The sequence below is a fragment of the Camelus ferus genome, chromosome 6 (assembly GCF_009834535.1).
Source record: "Camelus ferus isolate YT-003-E chromosome 6, BCGSAC_Cfer_1.0, whole genome shotgun sequence".
NCBI lineage: Eukaryota > Metazoa > Chordata > Mammalia > Artiodactyla > Camelidae > Camelus > Camelus ferus.
The window spans coordinates 45,122,145-45,141,361 of NC_045701.1; the positions used below are offsets into that span (position 1 = coordinate 45,122,145).

Consider the following 19,217-nt stretch of genomic DNA (forward strand, 5'->3'; position numbering starts at 1 on the left):
CTAATATAAATTTTTTGGAAAAGTCTCCCCTAAGCTAAATGAGATAAAAAACTGTCCTTGTTTTACAAATCTAGTCTTTACAGGACCAGATGTGTGATGTGGCTCAAAAATGATACAAAGCCCACCAATCCTTCCACCACTCCCCAAACCTCCCCTATGTATTTACCTTAAGAGACAAGTATTTTGAAAAGACTTTATTTTTCTGGCCTTTAAAAAACAAAGTCTTTCTAGGGGAAACTTGCCTTCCTATGCCTTTGAAATACAAATATTCTACCTCGTCTTCTCCGGGAACTCTGACCTCACCATCTTTTTAAAATGCAAATTAAAAAAAAATTAAAAAACGGGGGTGGGGTGGGGATAAATAATTTGGAACCTAATTTGCGAAGGACAAGTAAAAATTTTATCTCTTTTTCATAAATATTAGTAAAAAGGCTTAGCCATCTAGATGGGCAACTTTGATTTGTTCTATCTGCCAAAAACCCCAGTTAAAATCCAACCTCTTTTGGTGCCAATGGGTTTTACTTTGCTCTATCTGATTCATGACTAAAATTTTAAAATGAAAACTATAAGGTGCCTGGCTTGTATGTCATAGATGTATGCTACTGTCACAATTAAATGGTAAAAGAACTCTTTAAGTGGCTAAAAGGAAGTTAAGTACGTATATAAATACTCAAACATAGAGAAAACTGGCCAAAATAAATTTCAGGTTCACGTTATCTAAAAAGGATTCAGTACTGGTATTGGTAGTGAAGCTAGCTTAAGCTAGTTGGTTTAATTAATAGAAATGTTGTCTTTAGAGACATCAGTGTTAAGGATAATACTTCGGTCGTGCCTAGGCTTACTAGAGGGCAAGAAGAACTTTATTATATCTGTTACAAATTTGTCAGCAGAAAAAGTAACTCAATGTAAAAAAACTTTCAAAAAGTAAACAAAATAAGAGATTTGGGGTAAACTCTATAGGAGTTTTCTTTTGAAAGTATCTACCTAGAATTGTCTCTCCAAATTTTGGTACTTAAAACTAAACGAAGTTAAAAAGTTCACTGACTATCTGTGCCATTTATAGAATATTAAAATATTAATTGCTAGGCAGATCTAAGTTTATCTACCTTTGCCTTAGGAAGAAAAAAAATAAAAAACTAAAACATAAATTTCCAGTCAGGAAATGGTGATATGACAACCAATTCACAGTTGCTTGCTTCTTGGTTTTTGCCAGAGATTTAAGGCTTTTGAGGGCTAAAATGATAATATATGTAATTAAAGCTCCTAAAATAAGTATTTCAGTACACAGTGGGAAAATAAGATGTATGCTTTCAGTAAGAGTTTCGTAAAACAACTATGGGGGAAAAAAAGGTTTCATACATAATCAGGATTTTAAATATCTAACAAATTCAAAAAGTTCTTTGTAGCCCCAGGTAACTTTAAGATGCTTTAAAGAAAACCTGAGACATCTCAGATATTAAGTTAACTAGGATTATTTAATATGTTAAGTTTATACATATAACCAGTCAGAATTCTAGTAATTACAAACAAATCTCTATCAATTACAGGTGTTTAACCATGCCTTTTAAGTCTTTTTGTTGTTACAGACTGTCAAGCTGTTACAAAGGGGCTTCATCTTTAAAAAAATTGGTCAGAAGTCAGTGGAAACAGTGGGTTACAACAGTCCCACATCAGATGATGGCCCATGCCCTCAGCACTCTGGACACAGAAACAAAAGGCTGTCCTGCCCCTGAGGCCCTTAGATTAGGCATTCAGAGATTTTTTACTCCCTGATAGGCAAGGTCAACGCCCCTACTCAGCCTGGAAGTGGTTTCAGAAGAAGGACCATCATCCCTCTACAACCCCTTAAGAAGATTGTAAGAGTAAAATCTCTGAGGGAGGAATGAGACAGGAAGGAGGCAGGGCACAGCCATTTCAGGAATAACAGGGCAATTAACACCAGTATGGCAAAAGATTCAACCCCCAGGAGGCCTTGATGCTCAAAATGGTGGGAGACTTGACTTCTAGTAGGCCCTGGCCTAAATCATTACATGTCCATTGTAATATATTAGCATAGTGAATAACATGCCCACAGGTGCCAAGACAGTCCCAAGGCCACAGCCCCCTCTCTCTCCCTCTTAGGACATGGCCCACACTCTGTCTATGGAGTGTGTACCTACTTTTACTGGACTCTGAGCACCCAAGCCCCACACCTCCTGGGCTTTTTCTTGCCTCTTGATGGATCTCTAAATAAATCTCCCTATACTCAAAGAAACACACAAAAAAGATTATTTGTCCCTCCTATGAGCTGAGGTCTCAGTTAGACTGGCCTGGTGGAGTGGATGTACACTGATATAATATATATAATATATATATATCATATAATATATGCATATATTTTAAAAACATGCATATATTATATATACATACATCCATTATATAATATACATATTACATATATACATATCCATACACAGACATGTGTACATATATTGTATATATTACATATATATCCATACATTAACATGTGTATGGATATACACATATCATACACATATTACATATGTACATATTACATAATATATACATGTAATATGTATATTATATATATACATATCCATACAAGACACGAGTATATATAATAAATATATTTATATTCATACACTGGCATGTGGATAGATATACACATATATAATATACATATGATGTATGTGTATATATCATATATGTATATATAGATAACATACACTATACATATTATATATACATATTCATACACAGACCAGTGTAATTATGCACTCTCGTTTAACAGACACGTGATACAAGTGCATTCGATTCCTAGACCAGTGTACATATGTACACTCATTTAATAAGACACATGAAACGGGTACACTTAGACTCCAACCCCAGGCATGTGTCTGGAGAGGCACCCCGTCTTACAGAGACATGAAACGGGTGCACTGGGCCTCCACCCCCAGGCCTGGGGCTGGAGGGGCACCATGTCTTATAGACATAGACTTCATTATTACACAGTTTTAATTTAACCAGCATTACTCTTTCCTCATCTTAACATTACTTCCTCCAAACAATTTTTATGATGTCACACAATTTGGTTATTTCCATCCTATACACACTTGTAGTATAATGGACCTGCTCATATTAAAAATGTGTCACATCACATTATACTTTCATGTTCATGATTGATATGCAATGATATACTTGAAGTTCTTAAAGTCAAAGTGCAAGCCTTATAAATAGGTTGTTTATATACCTTGCTTTGTCAGAGACAGTTTCATTTTATACCAGTTTCTTCAATACCATGTATATCACAGTCAAATTGTCTTAGTTTGGATTATAAATTATATGGTAATTCCACTTATAAACCCTATATGCCTAACATCCACCAGAAAGCAGGTAAATTGTGAGCACTCAAAGATTTTTGGAATTAATAAATGAATAAACAATTAAGTCAATGAATGGTTGACCCCAGTTATCCTTAATTCTGCTTTTTTAGAAGATATTTCAGAATGTCTTCTTTTAAAAACTTGACCACAGATGAGGGCACAGCTCAGTGCTAGAGTGCCTGCTTAGCATGCACAAGGTCCTTGGTTCAATCCCCAGTGATTTTATTCAGAAACAAAGAAAGAAATAAACCTCATTACCTCCCCCCACCAAAAACACAAACACAAAAACAGAGAAAATAACTTGATCATTCCCTTTGCACCCAAAACAGAAAAGAAATGAATAACAGACTAAAATACCCTGTGCAAAAACTTGCTAACATTTTCATACATTACTTGTGAGGAAACTATTTCTGCAATTTATATGGACAGTTATCTATTTTTCTGTTTACCTCTTCCTCTGCCTCTTTCTCTTTTTTGTTTCCGTCTGTCTCTCTTTGATGCTTTCTTAGTGGCTTGTTATTTTTCATAATTCTTCATGGTATCAGTGCAGACAAGACTTAAAAGATCTTCATGCACTGATTCTGTTAAGTATAAAAATATTTCATTTATAGCTTTCAGTACTTCTTATCTATTTCTTTTTGAAGAATTTAATCATGAATTATATATACCAGTACAGCATGAAATATTCAACTCATGTTCTTTCATTCCAGTTTAGCCTACCAAACAAAGAAAGAGTGGTTTGAACATAGAAAAGAGAGGGTATGTGTCGAGCAATATGACAGTACTGTTTAATAGCATTTTTCCCATAGCAGGGGCCAGATGGAAAGTCCAGCATAACTAGATTTCATATACTCAGTGCAAGACATGTTAAGTCATTCAATTAACTGAAACAGAGACATGGCTTCAAGCATATAAAATACAAGATTTGCTTTGCAAAAGTCAGTGAGAAATGGTATTACTGCAAAAGTGAATTATCATCATTCAAAACCACAATCAGGCATATTTTGTGAAATTTGGAAAAATTAATATAGGTTTTTAGGCCAATAACTACTTTTTAAATAGTATCAGAAGATACTCCTATCAATTTTAATTAATAATTGATTGATTATTCTGTTCAATTTGATTCTTTACAATTAGAGGTTTCCTACAAATCCTTCTAAATCTAGAAAGAGTAAAATCCTCTCCATTTACTGAAGAATTCTGAGTTATATCTGAGAAGAACGCATGGACTGAGACCTAACAGTGGGTTCAGGTTACTGCTGGCAAAATCTGCCTTAGGAAAAACTCAATGCAGTAATATTTTATTGAGATAACCTGCCCCTCAGACAACAAATCTCCAGTTCTTCTCTTGTAAACCAGTGAATGCAGGATTTGTCTTTTTCTTTTTAATCCAACAATTAGGGGTCAGTGCATTTTATGCACTAAAGAAAAGTAATTTCCTTCCTATCTGATGTATAGAAATAATGAAAGACAATAAAAACAAAACAACAACAAAAAAGAACCATAAATTTGTGAGGTATTCTTATCTACTTACTTCACAATACACAGTGTATCCAATTACTCCAGAAAATGTTCAACATTTGTATGAAATTTCTAGATTGCTTGGGTCAATAACTTTTCTATCTAAGCATTTATCATTTGAAATTATTTGAATTAGAGTTGCCTGGCAAAATATGAATGCAGTTATCCCATTCAAAGGAATTTTTTTTTCTTTTTAAATACCCATTTTAGGTTTTCTTAAAGTCTTCTTTCTTCAAGCTAAAGTATTAATTTATGACTGAGAATCTATAACAATATCATCTTAGGTATATACTTAAACTTCAAAGTCATCTTTTAAAATTCTTGTTAAACATGATATACTATACTCCAAAGTTTGAAGGCCCTTACCTGTGTTTCTGTTTTTATTTCAGTTCACTAAAAAATCATTTGATTGAATATTAGTTTTGTATTGTGTATATTGAAGTGTTTTATTAAAAATGTATTAAATTTGTTTTTCTTCTATCCCTAAGTGACTTAGATAATCTAATATAAATACAAAAATTAAAAATAGATTTTAAGTAATTCACATTTTATTCTAGTAAATAATAGAGCACTGATTCTATGCCAGGGTTTGTTTTTAGCACTTTATATAGATGCTGTATTAGTCAAGGTTCTCCAGAGAAACATAACCAATTGGATATATATATATTTATTATAATAAGAATTGCCTCACATGACTATGAAGGTACAGAAGTCCATGATGTGCCACCTATAAATTGGAGAATGATGAAAACTAGTGGTATAATGGTCTGAGTCTGATGGTCTGAAAACCAGGTGATCTGATAATGGAGGACCAAGACCAAAAACCTGAGCATCAGGGGTTGGATACTGTAAGCCCTGATCTGAGTTCTAAGGCCTGAGACCCAGCAACACTGATGTCTAAGGGCTGGAGGAGATGCGTGTCTCAGCTTAAGCAAAAAGAGCAAATTTGTCCTTCCTCTGCACTTTTGTTCTATTCAGATACTCCACAGATGAGGGGGATGTTCACCTGCATTGGTGAGGATGATCTTCTTTACTCAGTCTACCAATGTAAATGCTAATCTCTTCTGGAAACACCCTCACGGTCACAATCAGAAACAATGATTTACCAGCTATGCCAGCATCTCTTAGCCCAGTCAGGTTAACACATAAAATTAACCATCACAGATGTCTTATTTAAAACTCCCAATAAATCTACCACAAAATCATTATTATTATCTACATGTTACAAATGGTGAAACTAAGGTATAGAGTGTTAAATATTTTAAGGCCACATACAAAGTGGTGGAGAAGGGAGTCTAACCAGGGCATTTGATTCTACGGTTTGCTCTTTTATGCCTCCTTCAGTAACTGATTACCAATCCCATTCCCAGAGACACTGGAAAACATGAACATCCTGTTCTAATTAAAATAAGTGGGAAAAAACATAAAAACAATAACTTTTCAACATACAGTAACAAAAGATATTTTCTGAACAAAGGAACACAATGATCAGTATACTAGTTAAAGGTAAAATACAACACTTCAAATACTTTAAATCTAATTTACTTCTTTTTAAATTTAAAAAAAATTTTTTTCTACTTAACTTCTTCTAGAGTAATTAAATATTATTACTCAATTTACTGTCTTTTATCTAGTTAGACATTCATTATTTTACAATAATTATAATCCTTGACAAACTATATTCTAATCTAGTTTCTGATCTAATCTAGATCAGATCTCTTAGCACTTCCCAAATAATGATGGGTCCTAAAACACTTTAGAGTCTTTTCCTATGCTCCCAAATTTTGTAATTTTGCTAGTATATATTATAATTTCACAAATATTTAAATTCATCTGGGATAACTCTCATGAGAATCAATGTGAGTCTGTTTAATTGAATTTTTTCTCATAGCTCCATGTCCTAGCTTGGCTGGTAAATTTTGGGTGAATATCAGACATTATGTTAAAAACAATTAGCAATTCTGTAGGATGTTATTTTTCCCCAAGAGTAGCTATTTTTGTTTCTGGTATGCAGTTAGAGTAAGACCAAATGCTTTGCTATCTCCTGGCAGGGAGCTAAGCTAAGGTGGGTTTTGTTCATTGTTACAGACTGTTATGCTCCCAGCATATACTTATTCTTGAAGGCAGCTTTTCAAGGATCTCAACTGAATTACTTCCTTCTTAGAAGACCCTGAAATCCACTTATTTTCTCTATTACATAATGAGAATGAAATCCCTTTGCAGCCTCTCAGCCCTGCTCTGCTTACCAATTAAGAAATGGAAGTGAAAGATCTCTACACCGAATTACACGACATTGATAAAAGAAACTGAAGACACAAACAAATGGAAATGTACCCCAAGCTCATGGATCAGAAGAATAAATATTGTTAAAATGTCCAAACAATCTAAAGCTATCTATAGATTTAATGCAAACACAATTTTTACAGAAATAGAAAAAACAAACCTAAAATTTGTATGGAACCCACCCCCAACAAAAACACCAAACAGCCAAAGCAATTCTGAGAAAGAAGCACTAAAGCTGAAGGCATCACACTTTCAAACTATATTAAAAAGCTAAAGTAATCAAAAATGTACACTACTGGCATAAAAGCAAACATATATACTAATGAAACAGAATCAAGAGCCCAGAAATAAACATGCATATACAGTCAACTAATATTTGAGAAGGGACCCAAGAGTCCTCAATGGAGAAAAACAGTCTCTTCAATAGATGATGCTGGGAAAATCAGATATTCACTTGCAAAAGAATAAAACTAGACCACTATCTTACATTCACTCACAAAAATAACTCAGAATGGATTAAGGAGTAAAATGTAAGAAATGAAACTATAAAAATCCTGGAAGAGAAGATGGAGAAATGCTCCTTGACACTGATCTTGGCAGTGCTTTTTGTTTTTTTGGGTTTTTTTTTGGATACTGACACTTAAAGCACAAGCAACAAAATAAAAAACAAACAACTGAGACTACATCAAACTATAAAGCTTCTGCACAGAAAAATAAATAATAAAATAAAAATGCAACCTGTAGAATAGGAGAGAATATTTGTAAACTATGCATCTAATAAGAGGTTAATGTCCAAAATATACAAGGAACTCAAACAACACAATAGCAGGGGAAAAAAAAGTCAAATAATTCAACACTGGGCAAAGGATCTGAATAGATATCTTTCAAAAGAAGATACTCAAATGGCCAACTGAAAAGATGCTCATCCTCACTAGTCATCAGGGAAGTGCAAATTAAAACCACAATGAGATATCACCTCACACCTGTTAGAATGGCTACTGTGAAAAAGACAAGAGATAAGTGCTTGTGAGGATGTGGAGAATAGGGAATCTTTGTACACTGTTTAATGGGAATGAAAACTGGTACAGCCAATATGGAAATGGAGCTTTATTTCGGTATGCAGCTTTGTCAACAAATTAAAATTAGAAGTAGCATGCAATCCAATAATTCTCCTTCTGAGTTTATATCTGAAAGAAATGAAATCACTATCCTGAAGAAATATTGCACTGCCATGTTCAATGCAGCATTACATACAATAGCCAAAACACAGAAACAACCTAAATATCCATCAATGGATGATTGGATAAAGATAATTAGAATACTATTCAGCCACAGAAAACAAGAAAATCCTGTCATTAGCAGCAACATGGATGGAGCTTGAGGGCATTATGCTAAGTAAAATAAGTCAGTTAGAGAAAGACTATGATTTCACTTATACATGGAAGAAAAAAGCTCATAGAATCAGAAAACAGATTGGTGATTGTCAGAGTAGGGTACAGGAGTTGTGGGAATCAGGTGAAGATGATCAAAAGGTACAAAGTTGCAAGTTATAAGATAACTTCTTATAAGATTCCAGGAATAAGTTCTGAGAATATAATGTACAGCATGGTAACTATAATTACCAATACCGTACTGTACATTTGAAAGTCACTGAGAGAGCAGATCATAAAATTCTCATTACAAGAGAAGTATTTGTAATTATGTGAGGTGATGGATGTTAACTAAAGTGATTATGGTAATCATTGTGAAATAAGAGATATATATCAAGTCATTATGTTGTATACCTTAAACTTATACAATTTTATGTCAATAAAACTGGAAAAAAAGTTTAAAAACCAAATAACTTCTTTAAAAAGGAGAGAAAGAAATTTCTCAAGAATGAAGGCAATATTCACTATTCTTCTTGTCCTTGGTTCTCTCTGGATTCTTGTATCCTTATACCTTGGCTACTTTGGAAAAGCTGAGCTGCTTCTTAGCCTCATACAACCATTAAAAACTGTTTATCTTTCAATCACTTACCAGTACTTCCTGCTTGCCTTTTGGTCCCTTATATACAGACTGTTTATGAATTAGCCAAAATCTTGAGGGCAAATTTGGTAAAAAGTTGGGTGCACCAAAATTTCTCTTCTCTCTAGCATCTTGGCTCTTGAAGACTCAGCTGCCTTTGTGAGTCTATAATAACTCCAAAGGGGTGGTTTTTGTACTTTATCTAGCTGTCTTAACTGTACTTAGTAGAAGGGTTGTTCTTATAAAAGTTACCTTGTGATAGCAGAACGAAAAACTTCCCTCCATTCTTTATTTAAATTCTATTCACATTTAATCATATTGTTTCTTTTTATCTCAAAGTATTTATCTCAGTTTGTAAACTTGACTTATGCATTAAATACTATAAGCTTGATAAGCATAGGCAATGAATTTCTTTTTCACCTCACATCAAGCCCAGGGAGATTTGAGTAAATTATGTTTATTGAAATGTAAACATTCATTGCAGCATTATTTGCAATAGTCAAGACATGAGAACTACCTAGGTGTCTATTCATAGATGATTGGATAAAGAAAATGTGGTATAGATAACCAAAGGAATGTTATTCAGCTATAAAAAAGGAAATTTTCCATTTGTGACAATATAGATGAAACTTGAAGGCATTATGCTAAGTGAAATAAATCAGATAAAGACAAATACCATTATGTTCTCAGTGATAGGTAGAATCTTAAAAAACAAACAAACAAAAAAACTGAGCACATAGATAGAGAACAGATTGCTTGTTTCCTGAGGTGGGGGTGGGAAAAATAGGTGAAGGTGGTCAAAGGCACAAACTTCTAATTATAAGCTAAATAAGTCATAGAGATATAATGTGACTATGGTTAGTGTACTGTATATTTGAAGGTTAAGAAAGTAGATCTTAAAAGTTCTCATCACACACACACACACAAATATGTAGCTATATGTGGTGATGGACAGTAACTAGATTTATTGTGGTGATCATTTTGCAATATATACAAATATTGAGTCATTGTATTACATATTTGAAACTAATACAATCTTATATGTCAATTTTATATCAATAAAAAAACAGAAAAAAGTGTAAAATACCAACTCTGATAGTTTATAATGTTGTAAAAAACATGTACTGCCCCTTCTTGTGGGAGGATTATACTTTCTTGTCCACTGATGTCATGTTTGATTGTGGGGCATGCACTAGTTTAACAAAAAATGGGTGAAAGTGATCCATTTTCTACTAGATAAAGCCATCATGGGGCTCCTGTCTGTTCCCCCCAGTCCCTCTAACACAAGAATAGCCAGCAGTGTTCCAGCAGCCCGGACCCCTGAATGAAGAAGCAGAATAGAACTGAAGCCAGTCTAAACCATTGTGTAACATGATAGAGAAATAAATATTTTTTTGTAAGCTGCTGAAAGTTTAGCATCTTTTTCACTGCCACATAGCTTGGGAAAACTATCCAATATAGAAATTAATACCAGATATGAGTTTCTGTTGTTACAAAAAGAAAATATGTGGCACTAGTTTGGGGGCTAGGCAGAAGGCCTGAGGAAACTTACGGCAAGTCGAAAACATCTAGCGATATTAGGTGGTGTAAAAATTGTGTTAAAATTGTAGCATGTGATCATTTGGAGGGTCTAAGATATATTCACTGAACTTCAAAGAAGTTGGGAAATTGAAGGTGGGTTATATGCCATGCTTGCGTTTGACAGGATATTAAAGTAATCTCACTCACAAACAAAAATAATTTGCTTATTTTTTTTTAAGCAGAGAAGAAAGAAATTAACACATTTTTAGAAATTTTTGGATTTAATTGTTATCTACAATTGATAAAAAAATAAAATTAAGAATGCTTTGAGTGACATGAGTGAATTAAAACTCAGTTTTAGTGTCAAGCAACAGATCAAGGAAATAGCCACCATTTCCTTATAAAAATTCTTAATGGATTCAGATGGCATTGAGTGAATCATTTCAGCTTGGTAAATTGTTAAGTAAAAAGACAACACTAAAAAAAATAAAATAAAAATTCTAGAAGTATTGCTCTCCCATGGAATCCTAATGGGCTCAAAGCATGTGCAATTTAGTCTAGAAAAAGAAAAGGACGGAAACTGTTGTTGGCACAGGAGTAGACTGGAAAAGAAACAGACAAATGGAAGTCTATTTAATGTCATTGGGAGACAAGGTCTACCGAAAGGCCTCACGCATGGTATGAAATCATCTTTAGAGATTTCGGAAGAGATGAGCTGCTCGGCCTCCATGGATTGCTGTTGTGGACTGAATGTTTGTGTTCTCCAAAATTTATACGTTGAAGACCAAATATCCAGTGTGATGGTATTTGGAGGTGGGGCCTTAGGAGGTAATTAGGTTTAGATGAGATCATGAGGTTGGAGCTGCTATGATGGGATTAGTGTCCATATAAAAAGAAGAGACCAGAGCTCTCTCTCCCCTATGTGAGGACACAGCAAGACAGCAGCAGTCTGAAAACCAGGAAGAAAGCCAGGAACCTAACTATCCTGCACCTTGACCTTGGACTTCCCAGCCTCCAGAACTGTGAGAAGTGTTTGTTGTTTAAAGGCCACAGTCTATGTTTTGTTATAGCAGCCAGAACGAAGACAATGGCTGAAGTGCTGTAAGTTTCTAGTTGTAAAAGTAATTTTGAAAGATTTTCCACAGATACCAAACTTCATAGATTAAAGATGTAAGTTTAGAGCAGATTTGCAAGTAACCATAAATCTCTATAGCTGACAAAAAATGAAATGTTTTAGAAGCAGGATCTTTCTGATCTTCAAAGAAATGTTAAAAGCAGGGAGCCAGTAAACAAAAACAAACTACTCACTCTGCAATTTTTATTAACATCTTTGTGGCAGAAAGTAAGATATAAGGAAATATTGCTTATAAAGGGAAATCAAAGGAGGAAAACTGCCTTTTGAAATTTAGGAAACACTGTGGTGACATTTTATCTTCTAGTCCTGCCCTCCTAAGTCTCCTATACTTCTTTTTAGGTCTGAATTCCATTTACAAACACAAATACATAAGAATATTAAAATGATGGCATAGCTATGTTAGTCAAACGATCATATCATACATTATCAAATTACACTGAGAATGTTGTATGCAGAATAGAGATCACCTTAATATCCTTTTGTCTCAGAATTATTTGGACTCTACTAATTTTATCACCTATTTTATAAATATGGCATTTATAAATTGTCAGTGCATTTAAAATAGACGATTTGGGAAATATCTACCAGTATCTTATTAAGTAATTATGGATAACTATTGGTGAGCACATTTTTTTGCAAACTGAATTTTAAATAAGGGTTATATGATGTACTGATTAGAACAGAAATATCTTACACTAAGAAATCTGAGTCCCTCATCAATCCTTTACCTTGTATTAAACTATTCACACCAGGGGTCCCCAAGAGGCACCCTCCTCCTCCCCTCACCATTCCCATAGCTCAGTGGAATTGTTCCCCATGGTGATACTCCACATAACACAGAAAAATTCATCTTCACATGTGCTGTGAACTGCTCATTTTCAATAAATGTATTGATCTTTCTTAAATAATTTGAAGCTGATTAACTCATCCTTTGATCAGCACTTTTTTCATTCTTAACATGGTTGCTACCCACCGGCATGGAAGAAATTTCATTCTTAATGATTTAAGAGGAAAGTTGGTGCAAGAGACATACTTACTATGTGCTGAGTCACAGCAAATAAAATGATGCAGAGTTTAAAATCTATCAATTCTGAAAGTTGGATAAAGTCTTTAAGACTTTTTTCCCCTGACAGATATACTTCTATGGGTCTCATAAAATAATTCTCTGGATGTAATTACATCTGCCCAAGTGTAATTAGATAGTGCTTTGAAAGAGGTTATGTATCAATCAGAACCATCTTGGATTAAATATCAACACTAAACTTGCTCTATTGATGTTGACCTCTACTTTATTTTATACTCATAAAACTGAAATTTTAAAAACACTTTTCTCTGACATGTACTTTATTCTGTTGGTAGCTGTATGTTTGCTGGGGCTGCTGTAAGAAAGTAACAGAGACCAAAGGGCTAAACTAAAAATGTATCATCTGAGTTTTGGAGGCTCGAAATCTGAGATCAAGCTGTCAGCAGGGACATATTTCCTCTGAAGGCACTGGGGAAGGATCTTTTTCATGTCTATCACTAATCTTTCTTGGCTTGTGGCAGCATAATTCCAGTCTTCACCTGGTATCCTCCCTGCATGTGTGTCCAAATCCTCCTTTCTGTAAGGACATCAGTCATAGAGGATTACGGCAGCCTCTTACCCTCTATGACCTCATATTGACTAATTACATCTGTCATTACCCTATTTCCAAGTAAGATCAGATTCTGAGGTAATAAGGGTTAGGACTTCAACCTACGAATTAGGGTGGGGACAATTCACCCATCACAATATCACAAATATCACAAGCATCTGACAAAATATTTATTTTATTTTTAAAACAATTTTTCCATTTGAAAATAAAAACAAACAAACAAATCCTGTTTTGAATTTGAAAGCATATTTTTTTCTAATGTGTATGTGTTGAATTCTATATGTCTTAACAGTTACCATATCGACCATATATGATTGGATATATAGTTGCTATTACTGTGTACTAATCAATCAACATAGTAGGGAGAATGTAATCAGGAGTTTTAAACTTAGTATTATATAAGATCCATAAACACTCCTATACAATGAAAACAAAGCTAACTGCTTCATATTCAAACATACTTTTGCAAAACTCTATCATCTGCTTCAAAAAGAGAGCATTATTTTTGATAATGTGGATAATGAATAAACCTTCAGTTGTGCATTCCTCACTTTGATGCCTTCCATTCTCAAGATGTATGTTTTATTGTATCTTTTTTGCTAAAACTCACCTCACCAGGGGATTCCATCTGCCAAATAAAGAGCAAACTTTCACATAGAGGGAAAATGTTTTTTACTTACAACAAAAAGTTAGATCCTGCTGAGTGTTTCCCCAGGCTTCTATAAAAATTCACAGGTGAAGCTCTACCACCTTAATAAGAAACCCAAAACAGCTTTGATCAGCTAAACAGAAATAGTTTTCATTCCAAGCACATTAAAATAGACAAAGAAAGCTCAGTACAGGCAGTACTTTTGGCCTTTATTTCCTTGTTTATGATATTTTTTAACAAAACTTTGAAATACACTTAGTATTTTCAAACTCTAAAAGCATCATTTGAAACACTTTCATGCTGGGGTGATAATTAGTTCAATTTCCTGCCATGTTATGACCCTGATTCCTATTTCTTCATTTATTTGAGAAATAATTGCATACTTAATCAAAATAGCATAAATCCATAACTTTAAAATACTTATTCATGTATTTTATAATGTAAGTAAGCTATTAAATAGGGCAAATTGGTTGGATAATCATAAAAATATCTTTGTAAAAATATCTATGGCTATTAAATTCCTTTTTTTGGTACAGAATTGTAATTTTGGGGAAATATGTAAAATCTGAGTTTTTTCAAAAAATGTAATACTTGTTCAGTTTCTATAATTCAGAATATGGAGAAAGTTGGAAAGAATTTAAAATTACATATGTAAGTCCTTAAGTATAGAGGCCCACAACTAATGTGTTTTATATAAAGCTGATCCTATATGCATATATTCTATAAATAAAACAAAATTAAGGTCTTATTTTGTAAATGAACTACGGACTCTGGGTGATAATGGTGTCAAAGTAAGTCACTAATTGTAACATGTATTCCTCTGGTGGGAATGTTGGTAACAGGGGAGGCTGTGCATGCACAAGGGAAGGGAGTACGGGGGACATTTCTGTATCTTCCTTTTAAAATTTGTGAACCTAAAACTCTAAAAATTAAAGTATTTAAAAATAAATAGAGGAAGGAAGGAAGAGACTGATGCATTTTACTAAATGCTTTTCACTGCCTATTGAGAAAACTATACATTTTGCTTACTGGGTTTAATGAAACATCTTAATAAAAGTCCTCTTTTATAAAAAGCACATACACATCTGTCCATTTATATACTGCTGCAGAGTAACTCTGCTAGAGAATATAGTGATGTAAGACAACCCACAAGGATTACGTGGTTCAGGAATCTGGACAGGACAGCAGGGATTTTTGTCCTTGCCCCGCCGTATCCAGGGCCTCACCTGGAAAACTCAGAGACCGGAAGTGACTCAGTGGGTTAAGGACATGGGCTGGGCACAGGACCTCAGGTTTCTAAAAACCTGGAGACTGAGTTCCAAGGGTTATTATCCCAAGACAGAGACAGTCTGGTGGAAGCACCTTGGATTATAACGTACCCTCATAACTCAGTCACTTCGGTCACGCTCTGTTAACAGAACCAAGTCACTATGTCTAGTCCATGCCGAGGAGAGGGGAGTGAGGCTAATAATTTACATACTTTTTTTTAAACTTCCACAGTGATCAGTGCACATCATGCAGCCCATTAACAATTCCCTGGAAGTAAAAGTAGAATCTGGAAGGTAAAGTAAATTCTAACCTTGTTCTTTTCCTTTGTGCTTTATCTGGGCTCACTTGCTCACAGGGGCCGCACGCAGAGTCCACCACCTGGCACTTCAGACCAGAGTCCCTAGTGCCGAAGGCTGCACCCCACACCTCAGCTCGGAGGGGCCAAGGGCGGAAGCGCGGAGCCGCACCAGACGCTACAGCTCAAGATGGCGGCAGCGGCGGCGAGACGCGTGCAGACGCTGCGCAGGCACTGCGCTCTGGCGCCGTGAACAATACGCCTGCGCGGACGGGGCACGCCCCCTCCTCAGTGCCAAGGAACTCACAGAGCAGCCACGCTGCGTTTTGTTTTGTTTTGTTTTGTTTTGTTTTGTTTTGTTTTGTTTTGTTTCGGGGAGAGCATGTAGTGTAGTGCTTGGAGCTCTCATCTCTTCACTCTGATCAAGGAATGAAGTTTTCCTTTGCTTCTGAACTAAACTCGGTCTCTTTCTCTTGGCACCAGGGACACCAGGCAGAAGGACCCTTGTTGGAGACCAATGCAGGAGGGTCAGTAACGAAAGGATCATGTGTTTTTTTTTTCCCTTTGTTCTTTTGCTTGTTAGGATTAGCATCCATCTAAAAATTTAATAAACTCCTCTAAGACTGTTCATTCCCTGTGTTTGAAGTGTGAACTCTTCATTTTCTCCCCTTGCTAGAAACTCTGAAAGGAATGAGGAAATTGGCTTGGGTGTAGAAAATACCTCATCTTCTATCATAGTACTTTATTTAAAAAAAAAAAAAAAAAAACCACAAAACAAAATTTTAGAACGCACATCTCTTTTGAGTCAAAAGTTCAATCAAGATACAGTCCCTAAAAAATAAATGAGAAATAACACAACACCAATCTATACACAAACACAGAAAGTGCCCCCCACCCCCCCAAAACATGTCTTTTGTGTTGGAACTATCAAAGCAAAAACTGCACCAAACTGAAACAGGCAAGGAAGACCCAAGGAGAGAGAGGACAGATTTCAGGCTGTGCTTGATAATCATGAAATACTTTTTGAAAAAGAAAAGAAAACCAAATGGCATTAGAGTTTTTAAGAATGGGGTGATGTAGAGGCCTTAGGTCATCTGTGTTTGTTAATTGTCTTTACCCGAAGGGAAAGTAAATGTTCTCTCATCTTCTTAACAGGAGGTAGTTTACAACTTGGAGCAAGGCTCCGGGCAGAAAGTTGGCTCCTATTTTGCCACAAAGACTGAAAGATAGGATCTCTATATTCTTTATGATTACATTTCAAAAGGATGGCTCCAGGTCTTGGAGGAAGACATCAGGGGTAGTAAAACTGAAGAGGATTTTTTTTTTTTTAATTTACCTCTCAAAGTAGCTCAGAAAATGGATTTACAATTAAAATTTTTCTAAAGCAAATAACACTAAGAAAAAGATCTCAGGGACCTAGAATAAGGAGTAACTGTCTGAAGTTTGGTCAAGCAGAGGTAAAATTTAAGACCCTCTTGGTCAGTACTGTAGAAGAATTTTTTTCTTAACAATTGCCATCAGTAGAGTGCTTTCCTAATTTGTCAGTCATTTGTGGAATGCTTCTGGAAGATGGGGAAATGACTGCTAGCACCTCCTGCATGCCTTGCCTGTGGTCAGAGCAGGCTCTGTCAGCCAAAAGGCCCAAGGCAACGGGACACAGGTGGTGGCAGTTGAAAGTCCTGCAAACGGCGGCTAGAAATTGCGAGGATCAAGTGAATTTGAGTAGGGCACCAAAAGAATCTGCTGGAGGTGCCATCACTGTCTGGAGCACTATTCAGGCCGTTAAAGGTACAAAACCATTTTTAAAAGTCTATGTAGTTATTGGAGAATTTATGCTCAAAGTATGCTTAAGCAACTGGTTCTGTCTTCTCTTGCAAGTCATCAGGAAAATTGTACTCTGGCAATAACAAATCATAATTTTATGGTTCATTAAAATGCATTTTATGTATAATAACACTGTCAATAAACAACTGTTGATTTTTATTGTTTTCACTCAGGATTGTTTATTGACTGGTAAAAGTTTATTTTTTTGGTAAAATAAGGGTACCCATATGCCTTAATTCAATGATTTACATAATGAGTACTTTTACCTAATGAGTCCTGGGTAGAAATTTTTGTATCGGGAACTGTAATAGAATTTCAACTGCAGTTAAGTTCTTTCTCTAGAAGTTTCACTATAGCTTTTTCATACCCCCCCACAAAAAAAACCCCACACAGAGTAAATGAATCCATAGCCCTTGATGTTCTGGTCAGGAAGACACTAAAAGGAAATAAATCTCACTCATTCTTTGTTTAGGTAAAATAATCATCAATCTTCACCTCAGGGGGGTTTTACGAAACTTTTCAAACCTTCAGTTCCCTACTGAGTATTAGCTAATAGCCTTTGATTTGATAGTTGTTTGGATAGCAGTCTATTGGATTAAATGATGCCCTAAAGCTATCCTTCAGCAAAATTAAAATTCAGTATTTCTGTTGGTAAATTATGCTAGCCTTATTTAATTAGAGATTTCAAGGTGTCTATTTTTTATAAGCCTGACATCTATTGAGCTCTGCAATAACATGTTATTAATTGCAGGTTGAAATTGAAAATGTTTTCTTATGAAGGATATTGAATTCTAGTGATCAGAAGAGGAGAAAACAGATTTCATATGATAATGTTTAATTAAAGTATTAGAAGTTTCAAGAGTTTATCATTCTAACAATAGCTCACAATTTGCTGATTTATACAACATACTGCCTGTTTTCATCTCAAGGGATGGCCAAAGCTTTATTTTATTTTAAAAGGAGTTGTTTAAATTGGACTAATATGCAAAGCCTTCAGATTCTAAAGGCAGTCACATTTTCATCAGATAATGGACAAATTTTATAAATAAACATTGGAAAGTTTAGAATGTTTATAGTGCTCTTGAGAAACAGAAATTCAGTTTCTCGGTAACACAACTAAATAGAGAACCTTTTAGATACATTATGTTTCCTGGCCCTGAAACATAAATAAATTTGGAAATAAACGTTGTTGAACTCTTTTAAAACAAAAACAAAAAGAAAAGAGCAAAACTATATCTAGGCATGTAGTTGCCTACATTAAAGAAAAAAATTACAAGCAAGAAAAAGTAACAGTGAGTTTGTGGTCAATGAGCGATGCATCCAAGAGAATTTTTAATTAAAGTAACATTTAAGTAAGTAACATTTATTTTTCAATTGCAATTGTTAATGGCAGTACTTTTTTTATAGGAAGTAGGGAAATTATATTTATTACCTTAAAAATGAGTCTGTATTTTGTACCATCTGTATAATAAAAATGTAGTAGAGTTTTAATACTGTGATTATTAATTTATATTTAGTGGGATATCTCATTAAGTGTTAACAATTCAGTGTAATACTAAAAATACTATGTAAGTTAACACAATAATTTGCCTATGGAAGAAAAAATATAAATGCATTGAAGAAAGATGTTTAACTCTGACTTCACTTAGCATCTTCCAGGCTCCAGACATAGTTTAATTTGTGTCTTATATAGCTA

At 34.6% G+C, this 19,217-nt stretch overlaps 2 long non-coding RNA genes across 3 annotated transcripts in view; one reads left to right on the top strand and one right to left on the bottom strand.

Moving 5' to 3' along the window:
• Positions 1 to 15,794, bottom strand: part of LOC106730964 — an 82,954-nt gene extending 67,160 nt beyond the window's left edge. The window contains exons 1-2 of the long non-coding RNA XR_004320664.1: positions 15,713 to 15,794; positions 14,165 to 14,234 (exon numbers count right to left, since the gene is read on the bottom strand). This is a non-coding gene — a long non-coding RNA (uncharacterized LOC106730964). The remainder of the gene's footprint in view (positions 1 to 14,164; positions 14,235 to 15,712) is intronic.
• Positions 1 to 16,535, top strand: part of LOC116664250 — a 42,121-nt gene extending 25,586 nt beyond the window's left edge. For both annotated transcript variants that reach the window (XR_004320670.1, XR_004320669.1), the window contains exon 2: positions 15,758 to 16,535. This is a non-coding gene — a long non-coding RNA (uncharacterized LOC116664250). The remainder of the gene's footprint in view (positions 1 to 15,757) is intronic.
• The last annotated feature ends 2,682 nt before the right edge of the window (positions 16,536 to 19,217 follow it).